Source organism: Balaenoptera acutorostrata, chromosome 7 (assembly GCF_949987535.1).
Source record: "Balaenoptera acutorostrata chromosome 7, mBalAcu1.1, whole genome shotgun sequence".
NCBI lineage: Eukaryota > Metazoa > Chordata > Mammalia > Artiodactyla > Balaenopteridae > Balaenoptera > Balaenoptera acutorostrata.
Window position 1 is genome coordinate 77,272,018 of NC_080070.1, and position 9,778 is coordinate 77,281,795.

General features: G+C 40.2%; 1 long non-coding RNA gene across 7 annotated transcripts in view; it reads right to left on the reverse strand.

Annotated features, from left to right (window-relative positions):
* Positions 1-9,402, reverse strand: part of LOC130708614 (uncharacterized) — a 56,000-nt gene extending 46,598 nt beyond the window's left edge. For all 7 annotated transcript variants that reach the window (XR_009008895.1, XR_009008891.1, XR_009008893.1 and 4 more), the window contains exons 1-2: positions 7,275-9,402; positions 6,588-6,689 (exon numbers count right to left, since the gene is read on the reverse strand). This is a non-coding gene — a long non-coding RNA (uncharacterized LOC130708614). The remainder of the gene's footprint in view (positions 1-6,587; positions 6,690-7,274) is intronic.
* Positions 9,403-9,778: the final 376 nt, after the last annotated feature.

Here is a 9,778-nt window from a genome sequence, read left to right on the forward strand (position 1 = left end):
TAAGGCTGTAACAAATCACCTCAGCCATACACCCTTCAAAAGCGTAGTAAGAATTCCCATTTGGAAACTTATTTGGGCTTGGGTTCCTGGTTCCTAATGTTCTTCTCAATCAGACTTTGAGGCAAAGGACTATGGACATGGAGTGTGGAGTCAAGCTGTCTGTGAGGCAGTCTGCTCTGATTTGGGGACCTAACTTTATTCTCCCTCCCCAAATGACCCTCCACATCCCACTCCATAATTTACATGTAACAGTGGGACAAAATGAACAGGGGATGGCATTTTTTACCCCCAGTTGTAGTAATTACAATACTAATTGTGTATTTGAACTACTCAAAACCCTTTATAGTTGACACTCCTTATAAATAATTAGGAAAAAATTCAGATGCACCCACACTCTGACAGAGATGGGTAAACAAAGCTAATTGTTTTGTGACATGTAAATTAATGAAATCAACAGAGGTCTTTGTAGAACATTGTTGCATAAAGGACAAATGTTGCTTGATTATCTTTATTTTTTTTAACCTCCCATTTTACTTAATTAAAACCATTATGGGAGATTGGTTCAAGATGGCAGAACAGAAGTACGTGCACTCACTCCCTCTTGCGAGAGCACCAGAATCACAACTAACAGCTGAACAATCATCAACAGGAAGACACTGGAACTCACCAAATAAGATACCCCACATCCAAAGACAAAGGAGACGCCACAGTGAGACGGTAGGAGGGGCGCAATCACAATAAAATCAAATCCCATAACTGTTGGGTGGGTGATTCACAAACTGGAAACACTTATACCACAGAAGTCCACCCGCTAGAGTGAAGGTACTGAGCCCCACGTCAGGCTTCCCAACCTGGGGGTCCGGCAACGGGAGGAGGAATTCCTAGAGAATCAGACTTTGAAGTCTAGCAGGATTTGATTGCAGGACTTTGAAAGGACTGGGGGAAAGAGAGACTCCACTCTTGGAGGGCACACACAAAGTAGTGTGCGCATTGGGACCCAGGGGAAGGAGCAGTGACCCCATAGGACACTGAAATAGACCTACCTGCTAGTGCTGGAGGGTCCCCTGCAGAGGTGGGGGGTGGGTGTGGCTCACCATGAAGAAAAGGACACTGGCAGCAAAAGTTCTGGGAAGTACTTCTTGCTGTGAGCCCTCCCAGAGTCTGTCATTAGCCCCACCAAAGGGCCCAGGTAGGCTCCAGTGTTGGGTCGCCTCAGGCCAAACAACCAGTAGGGAGGGAACGCAGCCCCACCCATCAGCAGACAAGCAGATTAAAGTTTTACTGAGCTCTGTCCACCAGAGCAACAGTCAGCTCTACTCACCACCAGTCCCTCCCATCAGGAAACTTGCACAAGCCTGTTAGATAGCCTCATCCACCAGAGGGCAGACAGCAGAAGCAAGAAGAACTACAATCCTGCAGCCTGTGGAACAAAAACCACATTCACAGAAAGATAAACAAAATGAAAAGGCAGAGGGCTATGTACCAGATAAAGGAACAAGATAAAACCCCAGAAAAACACGAAATGAAGCAGAGAGAAAGAACCTTCCAGAAAAAGAATTCAGAATAATGATAGTGAAGATGATCCAGGACCTCAGAAAAAGAATGGAGGCAAAGATCGAAAAGATGCAAGAAATGTTTAACAAAGACTTAGAAGAATTAAAGAACAAACAAACAGAGATGAACAATACAATAACTGAAATGAAAAATACAATAGAAGGAATCAAGAGCACAGTAACTGAGGGAGAAGAACGGATAAGTGACCTGGAAGACAGTATGGTGGAATTCACTGCCATGGAACAGAATAAAGAAAAAAGAATGAAAAGAAATGAAGACAGCCTAAGAGACCTCTGGGACAACATGAAGCGCAACAACATTCGCATTATAGGGGTCCCAGAAGGAGAAGAGAGAGAGAAAGGACCAGAGAAAATATTTGAAGAGATTATAGTCGAAAACGTCCCTAACATGGGAAAGGAAGTAGCCACCCAAGTCCAGGAAGCACAGAGAGTCCCAGGCAGGATAAACCCAAGGAGAAACACGCTGAGACACACAGTAATCAAATTGACAAAAATTAAAGACAAAGAAAAATTATTGAAAGCAACAAGGGAAAAATGACGAATAACATACAAGGGAACTCCCAAAAGGTTAACACCTGATTTCTCAACAGAAACTCTACAAGCCAGAAGGGAGTGGCATGATATATTTCAAGTGATGAAAGGGAAGAACCTACAACCAAGATTACTCTACCCGGCAAGGATCTCATTCAGATTCGACAGAGAAATCAAAAGCTTTACAGACAAGCAAAAGCTAAGAGAATTCAGCACCACCAAACCAGCTCTACAACAAATGCTAAAGGAACTTCTCTAAGTGGGAAACACAAGAGAAGAAAAGGACCTACAAAAACGAACCCATAACAATTAAGAAAATGGTAATAGGAACATACATATCGATAATTACCTTAAACGTGAATGGATTAAATGCTCCAACCAAAAGACACAGGCTTGCTGAATGGATACAAAAACAAGACCCATATATATGCTGTCTACAAGACACCCACTTCAGACCTAGGGACACATACAGACTGAAAGTGAGGGGATGGAAAAAGATTTCCATGCAAATGGAAGTCAAAAAGAAAGCTGGAGTGGCAATACTCATATCAGATAAAATAGACTTTAAAATAAAGAATGTTACAAGAGACAAGGAAGGACACTACATAATGATCAAGGGATCAATCCAAAAAGAAGATATAACAATTATAAATATATATGCACCCAACATAGGAGCACCTCAATACATAAGGCAACTGCTAACAGCTATAAGAGAGGAAATCGACAGTAACACAATAATAGTGGGGGACCTTAACACCTCACTTACACCAATGGACAGATCATCCAAACAGAAAATTAATAAGGAAACAGAAGCTTTAAATGACACAATAGACCAGCGAGATGTAATTGATATTTATAGGACATTCCATCCAAAAAGAGCAGATTACACTTTCTTCTCAAGTGCGCAGGGAACATTATCCAGGATAGATCACAACTTGGGTCACAAATCAAACTTCAGTAAATTTAAGAAAATTGAAATCATATCAAGCATCTTTTCTGACCACAATGCTATGAGATTAGAAATGAATTACAGGGGAAAAAAATAAAAAACACAAACACATGGAGGCTAAACAATATGTTACTAAATAACCAACAGATCACTGAAGAAATCAAAGAGGAAATCAAAAACTACCTAGAGACAAATGACAATGAAAACACGATGATCTAAAACCTATGGGAGGCAGCAAAAGCAGTTCTATGAGGGAAATTTATAGCAACACAAACCTACCTCAAGAAACAAGAAAAATCTCAAATAAACAATCTAACCTTACACCTAAAGGAACTAGAGAAAGAAGAACAAACAAAACCCAAAGTTAGCAGAAGGAAAGAAATCACAAAGATCAGAGCAGAAATAAATGAAATAGAAACAAAGAAAACAATACCAAAGATCAATAAAACTAAAAGCTGGTTCTTTGAGAAGATAAACAAAATTGATAAACCATTAGCCAGAATCATTAAGAAAAAGAGGGAGAGTACTCAAATCAATAAAATTAGCAGAATACAAACCATCCTGAGAGACTACTACAAGCAACTCTCTGCCAATAAATCGGACAGCCTGGAAGAAATGGACAAATTCTTAGCAAGGTATAACCTTCCAAGACTGAACCAGGAAGAAATAGAAAATATGAACAGACCAATCACAAGTAATGAAATTGAAACTGTGATTAAAAATCTTCCAACAAACAAAAGTGCAGGACCAGATGGCTTCACAGGTGAATTCTATCAAACATTTAGAGACGACCTAATACCCATCCTTCTCATATTCTTCCAAAAGATTGCAGAGGAAGAAACACTCCCAGACTCATTCTATGAGGCCACCATCACCCTGATACCAAAACCAGACAAAGATACTACAAAAAAAGAAAATTACAGACCAATATCACTAATGAATATAGATGCAAAAATCCTCAAAAATACTAGCAAACAGAATCCAACAACACATTAAAAGGATCATACACCATGAACAAGTGGGATTTATCCCAGGAATGCAAGGATTCTTCAATATATGCAAATCAATCAATGTGATACACCCTATTAACAAATTGAAGAAGAAAAACCATATGATCATCTCAATAGATGCATAAAAAGCTTTTGACAAAATTCAACACCCATTTATGATAAAAACTCTCCAGAAAGTGGGCATAGAGGGAACCTACCTCAACATAATAAAGGCCATATATGACAAACTCACAGCAAACATCATTCTCAATGGTGAAAAACTGAGAGCATTTCCTCTAAGATCAGGAACAAGACAAGGATGTCCACTCTCGCCACTATTATTCAACATAGTTTTGGAAGTCCTAGCCATGGCAATCAGAGAAGAAAAAGAAATAAAAAGAATACAAATTGGAAAAGAAGAAGTAAAACTGTCACTGTTTGCAGATGACATGATACTATACATGGAGAAAGACACCACCAGAAAACTACTAGAGCTAATCAATGAATTTGGTAAAGTTGCAGGATACAAAATTAATGCATAGAAATCTCTTGCATTCCTATACACTAATGATGAAATATCTGAAAGAGAAATTAAGGAAACACTCCCATTTACCATTGCAAGAAAAAGAATAAAATACCTAGGAATAAACTTACCTAGGGAGACAAAAGAACTGTATGCCGAAAACTATAAGACACTGCTGAAAGAAATTAAAGATGATACCAACAGATGGAGAGATATACCATGTTCTTGGATTGGAAGAATCAATATTGTGAAAATGACTATACTACCCAAAGCAATCTACAGATTCAATGCAATCCCTATCAAATTACCAATGGCATTTTTTACAGAACTAGAACAAAAAAACTTAAAATTTGTATGGAGACACAAAAGACCCTGAATAGCCAAAGCAGTCTTGAGGGGAAAAAATGCAGCTGGAGGAATCAGACTCCTTGACTTCAGACTATACTACAAAGCTACAGTAATCAAGACAATATGGTACTGGCACCAAAACAGAAATATAGATCAATGGAACAGGATAGCAAGCCCAGAGATAAACTCACACACCTATGGTCAACTAATCTATGACAAAGGAGGCAAGGATATACAATGGAGAAAAGACAGTCTCTTCAGTAAGTGGTGCTGGGAGAACTGGACAGCTACATGTAAAAGAATGAAATTAGAACACTCCCTAACACCACACACAAAAATAAACTCAAAATGGATTAGAGACCTAAACGTAAGACCGGACACTATAAAACTCTTAGAGGAAAACATAGGAAGAACATTCTTTGACATAAATCACAGCAAGATCTTTTTTGATCCACCTCCTAGAGTAATGGAAATAAAAATAAAAATAAACAAATGGGACCTAATGATACTTAAAAGCTTTTGCGCAGCAAAGGAAACCATAAACAAGACAAAAAGACAACCCTCAGAAGGGGAGAAAATATTTGCAAATGAATCAATGGACAAAGGATTAATCTCCAAAATATATAAACAGCTCATGCAGCTCAATATTAAAAAAATAAACAACCCAATCAAAAAATGGGCAGAAGACCTAAATAGACATTTCTCCAAAGAATACAAACAGTTGGCCAAGAAGCACACGAAAAAGCTGCTCACCATCACTAATTATTAGAGAAATGCAAATCAAAACTACAATGAGGTATCACCTCACACCAGTTAGAATGGGCATCATCAGAAAATCTACAAACAACAAATGCTGGAGAGGGTGTGGAGAAAAGGGAACCCTCTTGCACTGTTGGTGGGAATGTAAATTGATACAGCCACTATGGAGAACAGTATGGAGGTTCCTTAAAAAAGTAAAAATAGAATTATCATATGACCCAGCAATCCTACTACTGGGCAGAGAGATGGGTAAACAAAGCTAATTGTGAGAAAATTATTATTTTTGGTTTTCCCAGAGAAAACCATAATTCAAATACACACATGCACCCCAATGTTCATTGCAGCACTATTTACAATAGCCAGGCCATGGAAGCAACCTAAATGCCGATCGACAGACACATGGATAAAGAAGATGTGGTACATATATACAATGGAATATTACTCAGCCATAAAAAGGAATGAAATTGGGTCATTTGTAGGGACATTGGTGGATCTAGAGACTGTCATACAGAGTGAAGTAAGCCAGAAAGAGAAAAACAAATATCGTATACTAACACATATATATGGAACCTAGAAAAATGGTACAGATGAACTGGTTTGCAGGGCAGAAATAGAGACACAGATGTAGAGAACAAACGTGTAAACACCAATGGGGGAAAGTGGCAGGGCGGGGTGGTGGTGTGATGAATTGGGAGATTGGGATTGACATATATACACTAATATGTATAAAATGGATAACTAATAAGAACCTGCTGTATAAAAAACAAAAAACAAAAAACAAAAAACCATTATGCTCAGAGGAACTTGACAGCTTCATATTGCTGATGTCAATGTGGCAGTATTGCCTCCGCAGGGGCAATGTGCCCCCTTTCTCAAGTAGAGCTTACTAGAATAATGTGTAACTGGAGACTTACCTAAACGACTCTTCTCTCTCTTCATCTGCCTGGTGCTTGTGGTTCTAGTCTCTTTCTCCTCATTTCCAGAATTTTCGGTGTCATTTAGTTCTCCCAGCATTACTACATGTTGGGAGAAAAAGATTTCAAATAATGAAAAATATATTTAAACTGGTCATAAAGTGGTAGAAGTCAATGTGTTTTAACTTAATTCCATTGGATTCCTCAAAAACCATTAATATTTCATTCATTTTAACTGCAGAAAGTTAATTGTGTAATCTGTTAGAAGGGCCTTATTGCATATGAATAAAGTCATAGCAATTGCTTGTGAAAGTTAGAGGTTTATTATTAATGCTCAAACCCCATTATTCTGGGGGAAACATTCAGCCAGCTCTAATCAGAGACTCACAAACTTATCACACCCAAAAAATGGTTAAAGATATGTTTTCACTAAATTATCTGTGTCACCATTCAACCCAGGAACAATGGTGTAAGTAATTTCTCCCTCTTCAACATGTTATTTTTCCAACTTTTTCAAAAGGGCACATTTCTTAAGCTTGAAATAACTAATGCAAGTCATAAAGAAAAGCTTTGTTACGTTTTCACAAACATATCCCCAAGAAACAAATGCTTGCTTCTGCTAATGACTATTTTACCTCTAAAAGGAGTGAAAGCAAGGAATTTCCAAAATTTTAACATTCTGCTTACCGAACATAGACAACAGGAAGGTTTGGATCCCCCCACTGGACTCCCAGAGACTGTGTAGAAAGATGAATCACAAAGCAGTGCCATGAACAGCTTGGGAACCATATCCGGGCATTGCTACCATGGGCCGCTTTGTGCAGAAAGTGTTAGACATGCAAATGTTTCCTGTGGGCTGTGTAAAGAGAGGCCAGCAGTTTCTGCCACCCGTGACCTCCCAGCACAGTGTGCTCTGACGAGGCCCTTCTGGGGCTGTAGGGTGCTGCACCTCACCTCTCCTGCCTCAGCCTGGGCAAGGACAAGAGATGTCCAAAACATCCCTGTCGTAGAAAAACCTAGGACACATGCAGGAACATTCGTTAAGATTCTTTTTTGTTTTGATTTGTTTTGTTTTGTTTTGATTTTGGTTTTGGGGGGGGGGGTTTGGCCACACCACATGGCATACGGGATCTTAGTTCCCCGACCAGAGACGGAACCTGTGCCGCTGCAGTGGAAGCGCAGAGTCCTAACCACTGGACGGCCAAGGAATTCCCTCGTTAAGGTTCTTAAAGAAGAAAGTTTGATTTTGTGCTTGGAAATATATCAGAAATCACTTAGAGGCAAACAAGAGCCCCCTGCAGAGTTGAGCAGCCACTCATCTCCAGATGCCTCCACGCTTAAAGTGCTCTCTTGGGGCTGGGGCTGTCCAGGCCTTTCCAGGCAAGGCTGCCCAGCATCTTTCTCTTCCTCCCTCCAGGCTTTGAACCAGTGATGCTCACCTGTGGTGTCTCATTCTCTCAGCAAACCGTGCTGGCTGGGCCCTGCACACATGAATCCTAGGAAAGGTTAATGGCAAGCCCAAGTATGCGGATGGTCCTCCTGGATTGACTGACCCTCTTTCCAAGAGCGATGCCAACTTAACCAAGAGGATTCCATTTTTAATGGGAATTTCAGGACTCAGTATTTTTTCTTGGGTTGAGGAGGGTGGGATCAGGGATGTTTCTAGTTCTTTGGTTCAGAATGGGTAACATTTAGTAGCAGCTGTGGCCCAGCAAAACCTCTTTTTTGTTATTTCTGTCCCAAGACCTTAGAGCAGGGTTCCCCAACCCCTGGGCCATGGACCGGTACTGGTTCGCGGCCTTTTAGGAACCGGGCGGCACAGCAGAAGGTGAGCGGCGGGCCAGCGAGCGAAGCTTCACCTGCCGCTTCCCATCTCTCCCCATCGCTCGCATTACCGCCTGAACCGTCCCCCACTCCCCCACGCCCATCCATGGAAAACCTGTCTTCCACAAAACCGGTCCCTGGTGCCAAAAAGGTTGGGGACCTCTACCTTAGAGCACTGAGTAAAACATCCTTCAGATCCTCCTGATTCACTTCAGTAATGACCTATAATACTTCTCTCAGACAGGCTCAGATTCTTGGGACCATCTCCCTGTTTAGTCCATACATCTTGTTTGCAGTGACTGGCAGAGAGTTAGTTGAGACATCTAGGATAACAGAGCTTTTACTGTATAAATATTCTACCAAAGAAAACCAAAAAGATATCATAAAGCATTCAATCTGACACATTCCAGATAAATTATTCAAATTTTGCTGCAAATGCTTCAGCCTAAAATAAATGGCTTTGTTTGCAGAACTGTGTATGATACCGCACATTTGTCAGAACTCCTTACCCATCCGAAAGTGCTGTTGCCCTGGTAACTGGGGAGCTCGGCAGAGCTAAGAGATCCTGCTGGCGGCAGGGGTAACATAAACCCCTTGAGGGCAGGGTTCACGTCCGTTATATTCACCGCCCTCTCTGAGGTCCCAGATACAGGGCCAGGCACAGAGAGGGCACTCGAGAAATGAGCCCATTTGCTGTATTTACAAGTGTAAGAATATGGCAATAGCATCAGGTCCTGAGCTTGTAGGGCAAAGAATAAAAAGGACAGGTCACAACTTCATCTTTCATGTATGCATGTGTGACGTCACATGGATGAAAAAGGAGCAGGAGGAGTTGTTCTTTTCAAAAGGAAAATATTCACAAAATATATGGAAATAGTAACACAACTTTGAGACCATAGGTGGTTTCCCTGAGCAAGATTTGGCAGGAATCAAAAAAGCCAATTTAGCGCTCTAGGAAGAAACTTGATGGTACTTGGGAATGGGAGGAGAATTTTACAGTACCTCATCAAGTGGCATACACACACACATTATATTACAGATGTGTATATACACATAAATAAACATACATACTATATACATAAGTATATGTTTGTGTATTTGTATCAAAGATCCCTGTGCTCTACCTCAAACTTTCCATGATGAAATGAGATACTTTGGTCATCAACAGAGAAATAATAAAATAACTCCCAAAGTTTGGGGAGAAGGGGAGGCTGGGGAGAAAACTGTTCCATATTTAGCATAAGACGACCAGTTTCCTAAAAAGTATCTTTCTCTACATAAACTACAAAAAGCATTTCAAAATTTACTTTATGCTTTCCACACCTTTAACAAAACTGACATATCCAAAGTCAATATTGGAAGAGAAA